Source organism: Alligator sinensis, unplaced genomic scaffold (genome assembly GCF_000455745.1).
Source record: "Alligator sinensis unplaced genomic scaffold, ASM45574v1 scaffold280_1, whole genome shotgun sequence".
Taxonomy (NCBI): Eukaryota; Metazoa; Chordata; order Crocodylia; family Alligatoridae; genus Alligator; species Alligator sinensis.
In genome coordinates, this window is record NW_005841835.1 from 983,714 (window position 1) to 988,611 (window position 4,898).

The window sequence follows — 4,898 nt, forward strand, 5'->3', positions numbered from 1 at the left end:
GAGGAACTTGTCTACATGGGAAAGTTTTACCATTTACGAATATCACAGAAACCCGAAAGAGAAACCAACTGGAAATGTAAATGACTTTCTGAGAAGACAATTGAACTGACTGTTATGGGCCTTGTCCACTTGGTTTCTCAGTATCACCCAACATGAGAATGTAAACTGTTGTGGTAATACTGGTGTAACATGTGGACATTTTCTTCCAGTGGCTCTGGTTTGCTTTAAGTCCCCTTCCTAAGTGGCATAAGCCAAACCAAAGGAGGTCTCCTTAGACTGTCCACATAGGGCTCTACCAGTGTTACCATAATGGCTTAAATTCTCACTTTGGGCAATACTGAGAACAGTTCTTCAGGTGGACAAGGCTTGCAAACATCCATTCAATTCTCTTCTTGGAAGTCATTTACATTTCCAGTTGGTTTCTCTTTCAGGCTTCAGTGATCTTCATGACAGCACCAGGGAGAGGAAAAAGGAGGCTTACAGGTGTCATTACAAAGAACTCGCATATGAGGGTGCCAGATAAACCCATGGTTTGAAGTCCCTGCCTCGAGACATCCGAAATCCTTACAGCCCAAACAAAAAAAAACAAAACCCTCCCCTATATTGATCCTCTCTCTCCCTAAGACTGATGTCATGGAAGGAAACACCACAGTACAGTAGACAGAGGCAACCTAGAACCCCAAGGAAAGACCCATGGGACAAATAATTGAGCGCTAATCCCAACTCAGACACCGATTCCTGCCTCTGCACCTGGGCTTCAGTCTCCCCCAGGGTACAGTGGGCATCCCCCATCTCATAATGTACATTTGTGAAGGCTTTTTGCTTTCAAAGGGCTTGGAGGACAACTTGGACATGCATGCAGGGACACCAGTGGGAGGGGATTCCACTCCTCCCACATGCTCAACCTCTACCAACAGTAAACAGAATGTATTAACAATGCCATGGTGATGAGCATAGTGCAGAGATCTAAAGAGAGGGACTGTATGCACAGTTGCCAATAATAGCAGGTTTTGGACTCAATGACCTGGGAGGTCCCTGCTTCAAAGGCAGGCGCTCTTGAGACATGCAGCACAGGGGAGGGCAACCAATTGGTTGCGACATGATCCACGCCCTCCACATAGGAAAACGCCAGGATTTTCATTCCAAAAGTCACGTGGGGAATCTGAGTTTGGGAGGAAGTGGGGCAGAGTCAATAACCTACAGCAAGATAAAGGAGGAAGGGATCCAATAAGATCTAGTGAAAGGAACACACCCTGCTGCACAGGACCTTTGTTCTTCACAACATGCAGCCCTGGTAGGACTGCACCTGAAGCAGACTGGTGAGGCTGCTCCATTGCTCTCCCTCCCATTCTGGGGCATATAGTTTGCTACAGGACACTTCATTGGTAGTGAAAGGGATAGGAAGTGGAAGCATGAAAAGGTCAGCACATTTCCTCTACCCACAGCTGCCTCAGCTCAAACCCAAAACAATCCACATTCATCTGTGCAGTCTCTGCCTCTCACCTATCATAACATAGCAAGCTCATCCTACAGAAGAGCAATCAACAAAAGGCCTGTGCTGTGGTCCTTCCTGGGACTATGCAGATATCCCTTTTCCACCACAGCTGGGCTTATAAGCAGCCCATCTCTCCTACAAAGGCTCCACACTGAAAGCAGTCACCTGCAGAACAAAGGGCTTCCTTCCCTGAGCTGGGTGACAAGTTACAGAATCACAGCAAGACCTAGCACCTCTTAACAAATTTCCTGAGCTCTAAAATCTGGATGGGCCTTCTCCACCTTTTGGGGTTTTTTTGGAAAAAAACAAAACAAAACAAAAAAAACCCCTGGCAAATTTGAAGGTATTATTCAAAATTTCAGCTATTCAAAAAACAATTTGCCATGAATTGTGTCACCCTGGTTGGATGTTTCTAAAAAAAACAGAAGATGCATTTGTCCATATCATCTGGAACCAAGACTGGGAACCAGGAAGTCATAAGTTTTAGCCCCATCTGTTTCACAGCTAGTCTGAGTTCTTTTCATACACACAGAGCTTTACAAACGTATCAGATCTCACAATATCCTGTGAGCCCTGTCTTAGAGACACAGGGAAGCCAAGTCACCTACCCAAAGCCATAAATGAAGACTCCAACAACACCGGATTAGAACCCAAGGCTCCTGCCAGTTAGGCTTTGTTTTGGTTTTCTTTTAACTCATTAGGCCATAGGTCCCTTTAACAATTCCCCTCCCTTATCAGGCTTTCCCATTGCTAACGCTGGTTCTAGTCCACCAATGGTACCAAAAAAAGTGACAGCCTTGCCATAGGAAGAATGGCCAGCCATCATTTTTACTTCTATGCCCTGTGAACCTGCTCTGAACTGGCTCCCTCCAAGATTCTACCATCATTGTGACTGCTGGAGGTGACCCATAGCTGGCCACCAGAGATGTTCTCAGGGCAGAGGCTAATAGGCACAGCTGTAACGTCTGTAAAGCAGAGAGAGCAATGCTGCTGCAAACTCCTTCAATCCTGGAAAGTTTGGGGTTTAATGTAAGGATAGAAGTTCCTGTCCAGTTTTACAGGGTCTGAGATGCATAAGAGACTACATTGCTCCGTGTCTCTCTACGCATCCTGGTCATATTGTCTTTGTTGTGAGGGAGCCAAAATCCAGGGAAAGTCAGGCAAAGGAATGAAAAAGGGAGGATGAGACCAAACATAGCAATGAACAGGAAGAGATACTGAAGGAGTGTCCCTAAATAGCCTTTGCAAACCCCTGGACAACCTGAAGGAAGGAGTTATTCCAGAAAGATCAGATGATAAAGAAATTCTGCACCTCATGATTCCCACTTCCATGCTCCAGGACTTGCTAACCATAATTAGTAACTAAGCCCTTTCCTTTTATTTATACTCATGCAGCAAGCTGGGCAGATGCCAAGGACAGGCTTTGTTTGTATCTGAAGTTTACACATCCTCTTTTTCCTTAGAGGGCATCAGTTGGACAACAACCCTAAGACTGTCTCCAGGTCTGCAGTGCAATGCTCAGGGGCAGCTGGGCAAGGGAGGAGAGGAAACATGCAGTACAGGACTGAGCAGGCTAAGGAACAGAATGGGAGTCACCTAGAAGGCCTGGGGGTCATTTCCTGAAAGCTTGAGTGCTCTCGCCAAGGAAAAAAGGTCTAAATCAGCAGTTCCCAACCTTTTTTTGCTGCGACCTGCTGCTGAGAGCGGAGTGCAGTGGCGGTCTGGGAGCAGGGGAGCTCCCAGTATGTGGCACGGGTCATTGTTTGTGTGCAGTGCTGCCAGCATTGGCCCCGCGACCCTCATTTGGGTCACAACACAAGGTTGGGAACTGCTGGTCTAAATGAACTAATGGGCCTTTTGCATCTCCAGCAAGTGTGAAGCAACCAATACAGTCCCCAGCCCTCTTAGTCATCTCAAAACCCCTTTCAGTCACCTGTGCAGAGTCCCTGCACTCAAAGGCGTAGTCAGGCAGCTGTCTGATGCCCAGATCAGTGCTTGCTGCCATAGTGCTGATCATACTGGCAATCAGACACCACTGTGGTCACAACTATTTTGCACCCCTTACCACAGACATAGGGTCCAGAGCTGCTGCCCCAGTCACACTTCCCAGTTATGCTACCATGTGAACTGCCAAATATTCAGGTCAGAAGCTTTAACTAAGCAACACATGCCCTTTCTTCCTTTCCTTCTCCAGAGGGTCTCTTCAGTAAGCAGACCTCTATCACCAGAAGCTGGGGTCAGAACAGTCTTACTGAAGCAGGACTAGGAGTCCTGTGGTTTAGCATTGCATTACCCCTGACTATATACAGGCCAAGCCAGAAGCCATTTCATGCACAGAACCTGATGTGGCTTATTTATGCAGAGAGATCCTGGGATCTATGAGGAGATCCACTCCTCAGAGATCCTTGTAAAAAAAAAAAAAAAAAAAAAAAAAAAACAAACCAGCTGGCTACAATATATCCTATTTAAGGTAGAGACCTCAGTCCTTCAAAGGCATAGCCAACAGACTGCAGCAGGCTCCAGACTCCTCCTCTTTCTTAGACTTCACCCAATTACAGATCAGCATGGTAAGGAGAACCCATGCACCTCACTGTACCAAAGGAAAAAAATCCCAGGGGCCCACTGAGTGTGCTGCAGGGGAAAAGCAAGTAGCATACGCAGGCATAGCAAGACTGACACTAGCGGAGGGGCCCTCAAAATTTCCTCCCTCTACTGGCTCCCCAATCAAAACCAAAACCCCACTCTTGAAGGCCACGTACTTTCCACAGGCTGTAGAAGTTTTGCTCCTTTCTGCCAGTGTTGTAATATGGGCATGAGTCACTACCAAGTCTGGGTTGGGGAAGTGACTCTGAGAAAAGAGAATCTTTCTCCTACCACAGCCCAGGCCAGAGTCACTGATCAGCATGCACAGGAAAGCCAGTCTAGGCAAGGGACAGGCAATATACAGACAGCAGGCCTGGTCCAGCCCACCAGGCCATTCTATCCAGCCCATGACACACCAAAATTTTAGAAAATTAATATTTATCTGCTCCTGGCTGCCTGCCAAAGAGGACAGGAGCCAGGGGCAGTAGAACCCAATGGGCCAATGTGGTCCCCATTTTCAAGAAGGGGAGGAAGGAGGACCCAGGCAACTATAGGCCAGTCAGTCTCACCTCCATCCTTGGCAAAGTCTTTGAAAAAATTATCAAGGCTCACATATGCGAGAGCCCGGCAGGACAAATTATGCTGAGGGGAAACCAGCACGGGTTCGTGGCAGGCAGATCGTGCCTGACCAATCTAGTCTCTTTTTATGACCAGGTTACGAAACGCCTGGATGCAGGAGGAGGGGTGGATGTCATATACTTAAACTTCAGGAAGGCCTTCAATACGGTATCCCACCCCATACTGGTGAACAAGTTAAGAG

The 4,898-nt window shown here is 47.3% G+C and overlaps 1 protein-coding gene across 1 annotated transcript in view; it reads right to left on the minus strand.

Annotated features, from left to right (window-relative positions):
• FLVCR2 (feline leukemia virus subgroup C cellular receptor family member 2) overlaps positions 1-4,898 on the minus strand; it is a 39,161-nt gene that overhangs the window by 13,538 nt on the left and 20,725 nt on the right. The window lies entirely within an intron of this gene.